Below are 16,787 nucleotides of genomic sequence, written 5' to 3' on the forward strand. Positions count from 1 at the left end.
AGTGTTAAATACGAAAGAAAGTGCTCAAACATGGTCTCCTGTCACATGGTCTAGATGGAAATAGACTTTGGGCAAGCTACATCGAGACTGGAGATAAGACTGTGCCCACACTCCCTTCTATTCTCAGGCGCAGTGATATTTTGCAAGGCCAAGTTCAAAGACAATTCGAATGGCAGACAGCAGGAGTGATGATGGATGATGGGCTAATTGGGTGGGAAGGCATGGTCAAGTCCACCAACAAGCACCTGGGATACCAGCTTGCGTGCTTCTAGAGAGTGAAATATTCCAGAACGGTACATGCATGCCAACCAATTGTAGAGGCTCACGTAGCAAAGAGCCCTATAGTTTGAAAGCCAATGAAACATTGTGTATTTTGTGACACTGAAGATGACTTGCACTAGGGGTGGGCATAGTTGTTCACCTGACTATAGAGATCCAATCACAATCCTATACCCCATAAAAAGTATGCCTAGATGTTCCTCGTAGACCAACCACAAATCAACTTAGGTTTTCTTATTTTGCCACGTAGTGACGTCGACGATGACGAGATTTTACTATATACCTGTGTTTTTTCATGTAAAGCGTTGAGAGACTTGAGTTAATGTCTGTTGATTTCCGTTGAACTCCCTTTTTCTAGATAATTGTTAATAAAACAGCTAAGTTTGCCAACTTCCTGAGTCGGTCTTATAATTGGTGTAAGAGTGAATTCTGCATCCCCATCCATCCCATATAGTGCTTCCTCGCGTAAAGCGCCTACGTGCTCAAAAGGATATACTCCCATATATTCCCACGGACAAGAATACTTTGCAAGGCCAGGTTCAAACACAATCTTAATGGAAGAAGGCATGGGTGATGAGAGGTGTTGGGCTATTTGGGTGGGGAGGTAAAGTCAAGTCCACCTCCTGGCACCTGGGTCTGAGCTTATGTGCTGCTAAGTGAACCGAATGTTCCAGACATGGCACGAGCATGCCAACCATTTATAAAGGGCCATATAACGAAGGGCCTTATAGTTTGAGAGCCAATGATATACTGTGTACTAAATAGTGTTGAAGATGACATGTTTTAGAGGTAGGCATAAGTTGTACACCTGAGAGTAGATAGCCAATCACAATCTCAGCCCTTATAGAAAGTATACTTAGATGTTCCCCTTGAACCTATCACAATCCCTCGTAGGTTTTTCTTATTTGCCACGTAGTATGACATCACGCCTGATGTATGTTTTGCATATAAGTATGTTTTGATGAGAAATGCACTGAGAGCTTGAGCGAGCATCCGTTGATGTATGTTGTAACTCCCTGTTTTAGATAATTGTTAATAAAACAGCACCTTTGCTATCTTCCTGAGTTGGTTTGATTATTTGGTGTCAAAGTTATTCTGCATCCCCAGCCATTGTATGCACGATACCCAAAGAGCCATATGCTCACATGGTAGCGGTGCGGATGGATGGAAAGGATCCAAACTAGTTTGTCTCCAGATTTTCAGATGACCGGGCATCCTCTGCCGTTAGCCTGAAGATCGCAGGGTTTCCTGTGGAGAGCAGCCGATAGAAATAAACGTGCAAGAAAAACCGATACGGTGGGCAGGTCCCCCTTTGACAGAATCCCTGCACGGTTTCCACGGGCGCTCTGCAGATGAAAGGCGAAGTGGTCGGATTGGAGGAGGGGTCAATACCGAAGGCCTCGAGTCAATTAATGAATGAATGGTCATCCAGGGCTGGAGACCGCAATGCCGGAGCTGCAGGAGCAGCCAACGCCACCCTATCGGGCATCCACCGCTGCAGGAGCAGCTGCCCCAAGACTGGAGTGTTATCGTGCACTCCATCAGCAGATGCGATTCAGCTGCATATTTGGTGATCACCCCTCTACCTGAGGTGAGCCCCTCCTGGCCAGCCACTGTTATCCTCGTGAAGCCGCTGCTCCGGTTTACCCTACTACGCCACCCAAAATGGCCGCTGCAACACATCTGCATTTTGTTTACTGAGGTTGCTAAGCAACAGCCTCAGGCCTGCTTATAGGTCGCCTGAGGTTGCCGGAAGGCGTTAGCCAGGCCCACTCGTCAAAGGCCTACGAGTATAAGGCCTCCACCTGTCTGGATCTGTCCGGAGCTAAGGAGCCAAGCCACGCCGGAGCACCATAAGGGCAATCTCCCTATCTGTGCCCAACCGCGGAGGGCCGTCGCCCGTCGAGCAGCCTGCTGTACAAACACCTTTAACTCGCTGTAAGTACTCTCACCAGCGATTACGTTTCACATAGCCCCTCGTTCTCCGTGGCATACCGGCTACTGAAGCACAATCCCTCGATCACCCCTGTATAATCATTTCAAAGGAACTGCCTAACTCGGCATTATGTTCATGCAAACCACTACCTGCCACCTCTAATGATTACACGGTATGTCCACCTAGAAATGCAATGATATACAGCAACATTGCAACTGTACAATTGTAACACCTATACTTAGTAGCATTACTGCAACTGCTTTCTCTCTGCATGTTCCTATGCTGCCTATTTTCTCCTGCTGCTTCCCCAAACTAACGATAGAAAACCTACATTTGCATCCACCTATCCTCTGGATCCAGATACTCCTGCCTAACTTTCATTACTAGTAGCTATTACCCAGATCGCCGTAACGGCCCCACATAGCTTGCATTATAATGTACCACCATTATAACCTGTAATAGACTATTGTTGCCTATCTTGACCTAGCCAGTCGCTGTGCTCAAACCTCCCAATGCTACATATTGATTTGAAATAGCCTAATGCAGCCATCGAAAATGCTCAATATGTGTTCACCATTTGATCTGTAATAGACTATTGTTGCCTATCTTTACCTAGCCTGTCACTGTGATCAAACCTGCCCAATCCTACATATTGATTTGAAATAGCCTATTGCAGCCCTCGAAAGTGCCTACTAATTTGCCTGGTGCCTATTGCCAATTTACCCTACATAATCACTACCTACAGATCCTACTGCTAGGTACCTAGTCAGTGCGTACCATGCATCTGCCAACTGTCTACACTGTCTTGATTAGGACTATCCTGAACCTAATCTGCACTCTGAACTCCACCATGACACCCACCTCTCCCGCAACTATGAAGACCCCTTGTATCGCGCCTACTCATAACAATCATCCCAGCCAGCCCAACCTAGCCTACAGACCATGCAGCCTACTTCAAAGAAACCTTAAACTCTGTGCTAGACTCGCTAAAATATTCAAACCTACAGCCAAAGCTTTATGCAATCCGACCAGAAACCTAGGCTCTAATTCCAAAACGAGTAACCCCCTCTACAAAGTTACTTCCAACCAACCCATATCCCGGACCAACAGGCGACCCACGCAGAATACTAACATTCCCCCCAAGCACCCTAATAACAACCAGGCTCTGCCTTCCGAAACGACTCAGACTAGCATCAAAGGTGCCCTAATAAACGCCTGCTTCATGGTAGCCCATGCCACGGAAATTGCCGACTTACTCCAGGTAGGAAAAATGGATTTCCTCACCATCACTGACTCCTGGCTCCATTCAGCAGCAGTGTGGACAACACACTGAGCACACCCTGTTTTGGATAATCTTATTGCGTATTAGTCATATATTTGTTATCAATAGATTGTAAGCAATCTTAAGTAAAGTAAAGGTGCGGGTGAGAGGTGCTCAGCCTTGGTACCTAGGCTGGAGATAAAGGACAAAAAGAGAATGTTTTCCTAATAGGAAAGCTTCGTCCCCTGCACACTATCTGGAAGGCCAGAGCCTAATGGTGATTAGAGAGTTAGGTGGTATGTAAGGCAGGTTACCACCCTTATTTAGCAGAGATGAGAAGCCTTTTTAGGCATCTTAGATATATTTATATTCGGAATTTCAGCAATTAATTAAATTTGACAACTTAGAAGATAAATTCAAAAACAATACAATTTATTATTCATACTGAATAGTTGGCCCAACGCGTTTCGAGTTGCAAAGACTCTTCATCAGGGGCATGTTTTATTTATCAATAACATTTCTATAAAGAAAAGAGACATTTTTAATTTAAACAATACATTACATTTTTCTAATCAAGAAGCAACTTCAAAAAGCAACTCAAATTTGAAGACATCTCAGAATTACATGATGACACCCAGTGCCTAGACTTAAAGTGTGCAATACGTAGTTCTTATGAACATCATCATTTAGAATTTCTCATAAACAAGTATAACCTACCATTTGAGTGTATTTGTTTCTATAGATTGTGCAGAGTTTGGCTTCCTAATCTATATCAATCAGAAAAAAATCTCAATATCCTAATTATTTAACTCTCTGGTGCTTTTTGACTATTTGCACCACTCAAGGCTGAAGAATTTGGATGACATAAGCCTTATTAATTTAAAACAAAGAGATAAAGTTCCATTGTCACCTAGGGATCTTCTTATATATATAATAAGCTGTTATAAAATCTTACCCCATTAAAAATAGCCAAAGAAGATGGAATGTCTTGTATGGCCATAGATGGTATTTGTCTTGTGGTAATTTCTCAAAGCTTTTCACTTATTCTTGACCAGGGGAGAGTCCTAGTCTTGATCGCTATAGTTAGAAAAAGAGAGAATCGCTATCTAAATACAAAGGATATTTGTTGCTAGTTGTCAAGCCTTAGTACAAGTGAAAGACACTTACAAGTCATGGGTCTTTAGAGTAGTCCAGTAGTTGGAGTAACCAGTCAGATGTCACTGAATATCCTATCTGGTGTAGAGCCCTTTGGAGAAAACTATTCGTAAACAGTCTGTTTCCAAGGAGGATACCCTGCGGAGCCAAGGTGGAGGAGGTAAGTATTCAGCAGTTACAAATTTTCTAGCAAGGTTTTTGGCCATAATGCAAATTAGGCTATGTAGCCAGGAGAGAATAGGTGAGTATAATATTTTACTTCTATACAAAAGAAGAGTGCAAGTTATAGGTTGGTTATGGCAAATAAACTTACTTCTGTTTCTATTTGCTAGATCCCAATGCGCAGCGGCATCCAGTCTGACAAAGGCTGGGAAGGCGTCTGCCATTTTGGAACCACAAGTGTCTTTATGTACGTTTGTACCCTCTGACGTCACTTGCGCATGCGCGAGGGACATCACTGTCATTCTTTTGGGTATGTGTAATAAAATAAGGCTGGTAACCTGTCTTACATACCACCTAACTCTCTAATCACCATTAGGCTCTGGCCTTCCAGATAGTGTGCAGGGGACAAAGCTTTCCTATTAGGAAAACATTCTCTTTTTGTCCATTCAGCAGCAGGCCCAGCGATCATGCTTGCCATTCCCGAGGATTATACACTTGTCACGATCCTGCTCGCCTGCCACCCAGCACCGCTATATGCAGCTCTTCCTTTATTTCCTTGTTTTACCGCTGCAGTTTTGGACTAATCTAATTGCATTTTCCATTCCGGCTTTTGGCTTCGACCAGCAGATGCATTCTGGGACATGTATGCTGTCAAGAAAGCAGAGGGCTGGAGGAGGCATACTAAATACATTTGTTTGCAGCAAGCTACTAAGAGCTGCAGAGGGCCTGATTGCATTCACCTGTTCCAAGCTACTGCAGGCTAGGCTGCAGAGAGCTGAAAAGCACTTAATTAGAAACCACTGCTGCTACTGCTGCAGGCTACTGAAGCCAGGGCTGGGCTTACTTGAACACAGCTGCCAGAGTCTGCAATCAGCTCCACTCTGCTGGCCTGCTGGCTGGGAGGGCCTTTATAAGCTCACTTTGAACAGAAGCAGTTGTCAGTCAACTACTTCCACTGGGAGTTCGTGCTAGTGCTCCTGTTACCCCTTTTTGACCTTTCCTGGAAATCCTCTTTTGGCCTTTTGATTGCTGTTGCTGTTGATGCTTGCAGCTCCCTTTCCAGTCTGCTGCAGCCTTCTGCCCTGCTCCTCTGGGCTCCCACCTGGCAGCTCTGCCACACTCCGCTGCCTTCCGCCCTGCTCCTCTGGGCTCCCACCTGAGGGCTCAGCTGCACTCTGCTGCCTTCTGCCCTGTTCCTCTGGGCTCCCACCTGACGGCTAGCCGCACTCCGCTGTCTTCCGCCCTGCTCCTCTGAGCTCCCACCTGAGGGCTCTGCTGCACTCTGCTGCCTTCTGCCCTGTTCCTCTGGGCTCCCACCTGACGGCTAGCCGCACTCCGCTGCCTTCTGCCCTGCTCCTCTGGGCTGCCAGCTGAGGGCTCTGCCGCACTCCGCTGCCTTCCGCCCTGCTCCTCTGGGCTCCCACCTGATGGCTCTGCCGAACTCTGCTGCCTTCCGCCCTGCTCCTCTGGGCTCCCACCTGACGGCTCTGCCACACACCTGTGCCTTCTGCCCTGCTCCTCTGGGCTCCCACCTTACGCTCTGCCACACTCCGCTGCCTTCCGCCCTGCTCCTCTGGGCTCCAGCCTGACGGCTCTGCTGCACTCCGCTGCCTTCCGCCCTGCTCCTCTGGGTTCCCGCCTGACGGCTTTGCTGCACTCCACTGCCTTCTGCCCTTATCCTCTGGGCTTCCCTGCCTGGCAGCCTTGCCACACTCCTCTGACTTCTGCCCTGTTCCTCTGGGCTTCTTGCCTTGCAACCTGCCTGTTCTAGCTTCCGATATCCTGTCCTGTCCTGTACCTGGTTATTTCTTTAAACGCTGCTTTCTACTTGTTTACATCTTGGTCCACTGTGATGTCTCCAATTGAATCCATTTTACAGTGTGACCCTGGGTTGGTCTCCGTTCAGATCAGATAAGGGAAGACTTCTGTTGCCTTCACCTAGTCCGTTGAAGTCGTACCTGCCTCAGTATATGGTCTTTCAGTTTTACCCTTGCACTGAGTACAACAGTTTCCTCGGCACGCCTAAGTCATGACATTGCTGTATGACTGTTGTTAAAATTAATCTGCTGGTACCTATCCCAAAGGCTTTCCTTAATCCCTGGAGACCCCTTATCATATTCCAGTACACCCTTATTTCTGATCAATCCAAGTTGCCCAGTGTACTTGATTGTCTTTGCCTTTTCTCTGTCTCTTTGTTTACAGCCTACTCCTGCGAATACCTGTTTCAACTAACAGCTTGGTATGAACCTTTAATCTGTTAAATGCTAGCATTGTCTCCGGAATCTCCCTTAATCTACTTGCATACAGTGAGAGATAGCCTCTACCATGTACTCTCCGCCTAGACTTGTGACAACATTCCTTAGAGTAGATAGAACCAAATCCCGAGGTGCAGGCCTACCCATAGTCGCTAAAACTAGTCTAGCCCTGAGACTCACCACGACTCGAAACCTTGATTCTTGTGAATTACTGACAGTCAAATTTCCCATCAATAAAACTCAAACCTTATCCATCCACCTCATTTACAGACCCCCTGTCCCCCTAGGATCCTTCGAAGAAGACTTAACTACTATGTTATCTAACAACCTCCCAAATTCCTCACAATGTCTCCTCCTAGGTGATCTTAATTTAGGATTTAATGACCTTCTAGACTACAATGCCTCGCAAATTAATGATTCCCTTGTGGAACTTGGGTTCACACAAAAAGTGACCCTTCCAACCCACATTAAAGGAAGGACGCTAGATTGGATAGTAGAGTACAACTGCCTGGCATCCATCACCTCCATAACACCACAACACTGGTCCGATCACCACTTGATAACCTTCACTCTAGAGTCCATGCCACTACCTACCCCTGATAAGAATACTGCTCCGGCCATCCCTACCAGAAATAAAAGAAATATTACAGCGGAAAAACTTACCCTCCTGATCCTCCCCACCTTGAATTTGCTTCCTATTCATGCTGATCCATTCACCCTAGTCGAGGAGTATAACAAAATAATGACCTCCTCCTTAGATACCATAGCACCGCTTAAACTAAGAAAAAGTAAACCTAAACAACATGTAAACACGTGGTTCTCTCCCCATATGAAATCAGACTAGAAAAACGCAAAGGTGAACAAAAATGGAGACAAGATCCAACTGCCACCAATAAAAATAACCTTAGTAAATTAGCCTCTCTCTACAAAAAAGAAATTGTTCTTGCCAAACACTCCTCTTTTAACATACGTATCTCACAAGAGAACTCAAGTTCTAAAGAATTGTTCACAATACTCAAAGAAATGGAAACTCCTATCCAAGCCCCTGACACTTGTATGAAGGACAACACATGGTGCACCAGCATCCAGAATGCCCTTGCTAATAAGGTAGCAACCCTCCAAGTCAAAATTGTCAATAAAAAAGAAACTCTTGACCTCGCTTCCCAGCCCAGCAAATACTCTCAGCCACTTCCTCCTCTTACTCCGCCACCCTCGTAACAACTCCCCCCCACTTCAACTTTAATAAAGTATCCATCTTAGAGGTTGAAAAAGTTATCCTCACCCTCAAACCCTCATTCATCTCTAAACTTATTAACGCCTCCTTCTCAACCGGTACTATCCCCAGTAATTTGAAACAGTCTTGGGTTCTACCATTACTTAAAAAACAAACTCTGGACCCTGCTATACCCACCAATTACAGACCAATCACAACAGTCCCCTTCCTCCTTAAAATTCTAGACATGGTAGCTTACCTTCAAATCCAACAATATTTGGAACAGAATCATCTATTAGGAGTATGCCAGTCAGGCTACAGACCCCAACATGGGACGGAAACCGCTCTGATTGACTAAAAGGCACAAATTGACACGCTATGAGACAGTGGAAAGGCAGCACCTACTGGTCCTTCTCGACCTCTCGACGGCGTTTGACCTAGTAGGTCACAAAATCCTTTGCATCCACTTGGACTCCGCCGCCCACTGCTCACAAGAAGCAATAGGTTGGATCCAATCCTTCCTTGACAACAGGACTATGCATGTCTTTTCACCGGTAGCGGCAGCTGACCCTATCCCCATCACCTGCAGAGTGCCACAGGGCTTCTGCGTGTCCCCTACTCTGTACAACATTTTCACAAAGTCCCTTTTTGACGATCTAGATGGTCTAGGTATCACCTACACCAACTACGCTGATGATACCCAGGTCCTCATCCCGTTGATGGGAGATTACACCAAGGATTTGCCTTTGTGAACAGAGTGTACCTCATCATCCAGGCATGGATGGCTTCTCATGGTCTATGCCTGAATGATGGCAAAACGGAACTCCTCATTCTCGGCACCCCGGCCATCCTTAACAAACTTGACCATAAATACTCCAAATTTAGAATAGACGATAACAACATCACAGTTCTCCCCCTTAACCTTCAAAAAACAAGTTAACGCTATGGCCTCATCTACTACTTATACATGCAAGCTAATCAGAGCAGCGAAGCCCTTCCCTTCCTTTCCTCTAACAATTGCATTACCCTTGCCAGAGCCCTTATTCTGTCTAAACTGGACTATTGCAATGCCCTATATTTAGGGAGTAATAATTATATTACTAACAAAATTCAGATTCTACAAAATAATGCCCTGAGAGCAGCCCTAAGTATCCCCAAGAACGTTCTCCACTAAAAACAAAATCCTTCTAAACTAGGGCTGTACCGAAATTCGGCTTCGAGTAACCATTCGGCCGAATTCCGGCTGAAACCAGCTATTCTGCATTCGGCCGAATGGTTACTTGAATCAGACTCGAAGCCGGAGTTCTCAACCCATGCAGCCCCCATGCATAAGTCACTTCTCAGCAGCTGGCGCCAAGCCCCCTCATCATCATGCATACATTATCCAGCAGTAAGGGATACTTTTGAAACAAAGAAATCATGAACCCCCACGGTTCGCCTCCAACATTAGAAAACATTTCCTGTCATCTTGCCCCATCACGCAGCCAATCACTGTCAGCACCCCCTCCCGAGCGGCCTTCCTCTGTGGCATAGAGCCTTTTGTTATGCGTGGAAGGCTAAAAGGCTAAACCCCACATAAACACCTCTGCATCTCAATAGCCCCTCTTCCGAGTCAAAAGCTGAGCGATGCCCCGAGCCAGGTTTCCACTGATTTACTTCCCCGCCCCACACCTTCCAGGACAATGAACATAAACGGCAAAACCACCATTTCTGCTACAAACATTTCTGCTTCCCTGTACCGCCTTTGCACACACACACACTGTGCCGCCCCCTGTTCTTAAGCAAGGGGCATCTACACATGTCTCTCTCAAACCTTCCGCTCATGCAAAAAGTTTTTTTTTTAAAAAGGGTCGTACTAGGCAAGCACAAAAAAAGATTATAGCAGTACCCCCTGAACAAGCATCATAATCTGACAGCCGCAGATGTTAGGGTTAAGAGTGAAGCAGCATCTGACCACTTACAATCGAAGTAAAAACAGTTGAGCTCGCATGATCCATTGTCATTACGTGTTATTTTTCTCAGTGTTGATAGTTAGATATACCTCCCGTTTCCCATTCAATAACTCCTACCCTCTAAAAGGCAAAACTACAACACCCGTCAGCCGCACAGCGCAGCTCAAAGTGTGCTGCCTATGCCCACTCCTTCGCCGTTTTGTGGCAGTGACTGCAATGCATTCTGAATCCAGCATAGTGGCAGATTTCAAGGTCAGTCATTAATTTCATGAGGAGCCCAAGACCCGCTACGAGCTGAAAAGCCAGCCAAAATAGGAATACTCCTGCTTTGCATGAACATTTCCACATTATTGTTACCTTTGTATATAACGAACAGAGGTTGCACTGCTTTGGCAAAGTTTGCCTTACCTATACTGCACACAGAGGCTCAGGGGATAGCCCAGGAAACCCACAGGTTGCACTTCAGAAGACTTGCTGCGGACACCGAATGCAGAAACAGTCAAACCCTCACTTACTGTTTAGCAACGGCCCAAATTGCTATACACTAGTTTGTGGTTTTTGGTTGTATTAGGCACTTGTGTAAGTATAACAAACATTTCCATTATCCAGTTCATTAGATTGGTCAGGTTTTGGTGCAGAGCTTTGCATTCTGGGACTTGTAATCATACACACATAACTAGCTTTTGGGGGTATGTTTAAATAAATAAAGGACAATTGATGCACATAATGCTATTTGACTACCAATGCATGATTCACAGTGATTGGAAAGGCAGGGAGGACAGGAGACAGCAAATTCTCACAGCAGTCCTTAAGTGTGCTGTTTCAAACATGAAGAGTTAACTGTATGTAACATTGAAGCTTTACCAGAATAGTCTTAATAGCATGCATAAAGAAGTTAGATGCTCCCACACAATTAGTTTTGCCCTTCCCCCCACAGTCTCAGAAGTTAGCGCCTCTCCCAGCATTTGAAGGGTTAGTTCCCATCCAACCGATGGCGGCAAATCTGCTTTTTAAAATTTCTTTTTATCATTTAACAAGCTTTTAATAAACTTAGTGAGATAAATATGTCCATTTAATAAACATGAATACTCATGCAATAGAAAGTCGCCTGATTGTATTTAATAAAACATTGTTTATTATGTTCTAGAACATATTAACTATTCGGCTCACTATTCGGTCTGGCCGAATAGCTGGACCAACTATTCGGTATTCGGCCGAATAGTAATTTCACTATTCGGTACACCCCTATTCTAAACACATCCTCACTGACACACAAATGTCTCCACAATGACGCCCCACAATACCTCATTGCTAGATTCACGAGGCAGTCTTCCAACCGCCCTACGAGAACCACCAACGCCAAGCTCCTAACGGTTCATAGATTTAGACGCACGAAGACAGTTGGAAATAGCTTCCCGGTTAAAGCTGCCCAATATTGGAACTCCCTCCCACCGCCACTTAGGGAAGACCAACCCTACCTTTGCTTGAGATCCAACCTTATCCTCTGGATCAAGGAAAACGACCTCTGATCACAATCTACACACACCATACAAACCTCCCTTTGCCTCTCTTCGGCCTGGACTGTACACAGTATACACACCATATATTATGTATTGTATATATTGCCTCACCTGCAAAGTGCCTGACCATACACACTTTGCACATTGTGCACTATGCTCTGTTTTTTACTATGTGATTATGTAACTCAACTGCCTTTAAGTCTCATCTGGTCAAACTGTCTGTACCTGCACAGCAATGTAACCCAAGCTGAACAATCTCTTGATGCTTTTTACGCCCCGATGCCCTTGGGTCTGGTGCGCACTACAAATATTAAAAGAAATATTGAACAAACAATGGTGAGTAGACTAAGGGGAATTTCAAATGAAGGGGATGGGATTGTGATAATATTTAAGTAACTGGAAATATTTTGTGGAGAAAAGGTAGTGCCTAGAGTCCTGGCTAAAGGGAGTTTCAGAAGGAGATGTTTCAAATCCCAACGGGGTAGAGCAAAAACATATAACGCATAAACAGGTATACATAAGGTAACGTCTCAAACCCTGCATAGGGTATGAAGAAAAAGGTGATCACAGTGTTTATTATGGTGTAAATGTCAATTAGTCTGTATGTTGTTTGTTGAGTAAAAATATTGAAGGGCGATAGAAGTTGGGAAGTAATTGGAAAGGTTGAGGAGCAATAGTGATTAGGCATAGCAAAGTGATTGGTACCAATCAAAAGATACAGATAGCTCATTAAGACATTACAGGCTTGAGCGGTGATTGATGGTGCGTGCTCATATTTGTTGTTTTAAAGGCATTGAAAAAGTGGTAATTTAAGCAGCAAACATATAAAGGTTATTTCATAAGTCTGGTAAGTATAGACAGTCAATTAAGACTTGTCATTATGGGAGATATTCCTCTGATACACTTATGTAAAACGTTACCAAAGCAAATGCCTAAACTTAAACAGTATAGTGCGGAATGGGTGAAAGGCACAGCAGATAAAATGTTTATGCCGTGGCCATAAGGGGGATCATTGTCAAAAGTGGTATTGCAACACATGACTACATATTTGCACGCTGCATACACGGGGAAAGATTAGATAAAAGATTAGCGATTCTAGAGCTTTGGAAAATGTACCAAGAAGAAAGGGAAGATCCGCCACCTGAGGAGTGGCTGCTTAATCAGCATAAGGAGGAATGTGTTGAGCCCTCAGCTCCCCTTACCTAATCCGAAGTAAAAGGTGCTAGTACAGAAGAAATAGGATTATATCCTTTAAAGGAGTTGAAAGCGGCGATGGGCTGTAATAATCCGATATACGAACCCCAGCTTACAGTAGCGATGATAGTCCAGAGGAGAATAAGAGAAAAGAAGAGATCTATAAGATCATACAAGACAAAGACGAAAGGAGTGAGCGGTCAAATCTGTCAACAGAAATAGACAGGAAGATTAAGTGATGAAAAGGAGAGAAGGATAAAGCTGACGAGATAGCACTTGCGCAGAATGAATGGATGGGAGGACAGATATTACGTAAAATAGATGGGAAAAGCATTGATGAAGTTAGGCAAAGAGAAGGTAAGGACGATCAAGAAAGAAAAGACAAAGAACAAGAGAAGAGACTGAAAGAAGACGAGCAGAAAAGGAAGAGCAGGGAGCTACGAGAACAGATATATCAGGAGGAGCAAGAGAAAAAAGAAGAATGGGCAGAAGAACAAAGAAAGTATGACAATAGACAGAGAGCGCTAAAAGATAGAGATAGAAGAGAAAGGAAGAGAGAAGAGGAGGAAGTGCAAAGACTAAGAGACAAAAGATTACAGAGATGAAGGGAAGAAGAGGAAACAAGGGAAGGCGTAAGGAGAGAATAATAAAGACAAGAGAAAGAAAGAATTAGAAAGGATGCGAGAAAGCGAAGAGAACTAGATGAAGAAATAGAACAATAAAGAAGAAAGCGGGGTCTTGATACCAGTCTCATTTGTAAGGAACCAGTAGGGCCAAGCCCAGAAATACGATGGAACAGAATAGAAGAGATTACTCTGATGAAGGAAGTAATCCCAACGTTATCTAGAGTAGTATTGGAAGAAGAAACCTTTGATGGTGTGAGCATTGGAGAAAAGATTGATAAGGCCTATCAAGAATTAAAGGAAGGTAGCAAGTATGGAATTCGCGGAAAAAGGGATCAATCCCTAGTATTTCAATCATGAAGCGAAGAGGTGCATTCAGTTATGGACGTAGAGCATTGTCCTTAAGCAGACTGCTCTTAGACAAAGGTGAGGAAGATAAGAGTCACACTAGTTGGGATCAAGACATGTCAGAAGAGGAAAGACAATCCTACTCTGGGAGTAACTAATACTTTGCCAGATGAATTTCGTGACTTTCAGGACGTATTCCAAAATGACCAGGCTAACACATTGCCGCCGCATAGGCCTTATGATTGTCAAATTGACTTTATTCCTGGGTCACAAATCCCTTGCGGCAGGATCTACGCTCTTACCGAACCAGAAAACCTTCACCTGAAATCCTATTTGGACCAGTACCTTGCAAACTGATTTATCTGCCCACCTAAGTCCCCAGCAGCCAGTCCTTTGTTCTTTGTACCGAAAAAGGAAGGGGACTTGAGGACCTATATTGATTACCGTGCAATAAACCAGATAACCGTGAAGAACCGCTACCCCTTGCCTCTTATCCCGGAAATGCTAGACCAAGTCAAAGATGCCCAGATCTATACCAAATTAGACCTTCGGGGAGCATACCACCTGGTCCGGGTCAGAAGCAGAGATGAGTGGAAAACCGCTTTCCGTACCAAATATGGCTTGTTTGAATATCAAGTCATGCCTTTTGGCTTATGTAACGCTCCCGCAGCATTTCAATATTTCATGAATGATGTCTTGAGAGAACTGATTGACGTTTGTGCCTTAGTGTACATTGATGACATCTTGGTCTACTCAGCCTCAAAACAAGATCATATCAGGCATGTTCGTTCAGTCCTCACCAAGCTCCGCCAACATCGTTTGTATGCAAAGCTGGAGAAATGTTTTTTTCACATCACCGAAGTAGAATTCCTTGGTTTCATCCTTTCGCGAAAGGCATCCCAATGGACGTACATAAGGTTGACGCTATTCTAAAATGGCTATCACCAACAACTCTGAAGGGGATACAGAGCATGCTAGGCTTTGCGAACTTTTACTGCTGGTTTATCCCAGACTTCTCTCAGGTTGTGCACCCGATCACAGTACTGCTACGAAAAAGCAATAAAAAGTTTGCTTGGACTGAGGAAGCAGAAAGAGCCTTTCAGGAACTGAAACAAAGGTTTGCCTCCGCTCCAATCCTGCGGCACCCGCGTCCAGACCTCCCTTATGTCGTAGAAACTGATGCTTCCAGTAAGGCAATGGGAGCGGTCCTTTCGCAGAGGGACCCTAAAACTGGCCAGCTGCATCCTGTGGCCTTCTGGTCAAAAAGATTCTCACCCCTGGAAATTAATTACGCTATCACGGACAAAGAACCCCTAGCCATCAAGTCTGCTTTCAAGGCGTGGTGACACTATCTTCTGGGAGCTAGACACACATTACAGTGATCACAGACCACTGGAACCTGCAATATCTCAAAACAGCCAAAGCCCAGTCTTCACGCCAGTTACGGTGGGGCCTCTTCTTCGCCGAATATGACTACGTGATCACCTTTCGACCAGGGGTCAAGAATGGGAAAGCTGATGCCTTATCTCGAATGGGCATCGATGAAATGGTGTATACAACTCCAGACCCGGTTCCCATCATACCTGAAGACAAACTCTTGGGTATCACAACAGCGTTATCACAAGCCGAATTACGAAACAAAATTCGACAGTCAATGAACCCGGATGCTTTCCTCGCATGGCAAACTCAAGGAGAACAATATTGCATCAAGGATCAGTTACCTTATTTTAGGGACTGGCTATATGTACCTGAGAAGGAGTTACAACAGTATATAATTTCAGGTTATCATGACTCTCTGATCAAAGGACACCCTGGAATCGCTAAAACTTTAGCCAAGGTAAAAAATAACTTTTGGTGGCCTACCTGGCGTAAGGACATTGTCCAGTATGTTCAGTCCTGCGGCGTCTGTGCACAAAATGAATCACAGAAACCATCGGGTCTCCTACAACCACTGGACATCCCCCCAGCTCCATGGCACACTCTTTCCCTCGACTTTATCACTGATCTGCCACCGAGTCAAGGCTTTAACACCATTCTTGTAATCGTGGATTTGTTCTCAAAGATGGCACATTTTATTCCTCTCAAGGGCCTCCCGGGCGCATCCACCCTAGCAGAAGTATTTCTGGAAAACATTGTCAAGCTGCATGGCTTTCCATCAGTTCTGGTCTCCGATCGAGGCAGCCAATTTGTATCCAATTTTTGGAGAAAATGTTGCGCAATGGTACAGATTGACGTCCGGCTATCCACCAGTCACCACCCCCAGCAGACGGCCAAACCGAGAGGACCAACCAGACCCTCGAGCAGTATTTACAGTGCATGCTTCACCATTAATTGAGAGATTGGAAGGACTTACTGTGGATAGCCGAGTTGCATATAACAACTCCGTACATTCTAGCACGGGCCAAACACCTTTTTACACCTTGTATGGCAGACATCCACGTACATCAGAACTTGATCTTCCTGCCAGCTTGGAAATGCCTGCAGTAAAGACTCTTCATACAACCATCACTCAGGCGTTCAGAAAGGCGAAGGAACATCTTATTCATGCTAAAGAAAAACAAAAGCACTTCGCCGACCAGCATCGGAAAAAGGCCCTAGACTATCAAGTAGGAGACCAGGTTTGGTTAGCCGCCAAATACGTACCCATCAAAGGGACCCGGACCTTCCATCCTCGATATTTGGGACCCTATACCATCAAGGCAATTATCAACCCAGCAGCCGTCAAATTGGACTTACCACCTAATCTACAAATCCATCCGGTATTCCATGTGTCCCTCTTAAAACCAATGCAACCCGGTACACGAATCAAGACACCACCTCAACCTATACTAAGAGATGGAGAACCAGAATTCGAAGTCAAGGGCATCCTGGACTCTAAGTACTCTAGAG

The sequence above is a fragment of the Ambystoma mexicanum genome, chromosome 2p (assembly GCF_040938575.1).
Source record: "Ambystoma mexicanum isolate Mex_15411 chromosome 2p, UKY_AmexF1_1, whole genome shotgun sequence".
In the NCBI taxonomy this organism is placed as follows: Eukaryota; Metazoa; Chordata; class Amphibia; order Caudata; family Ambystomatidae; genus Ambystoma; species Ambystoma mexicanum.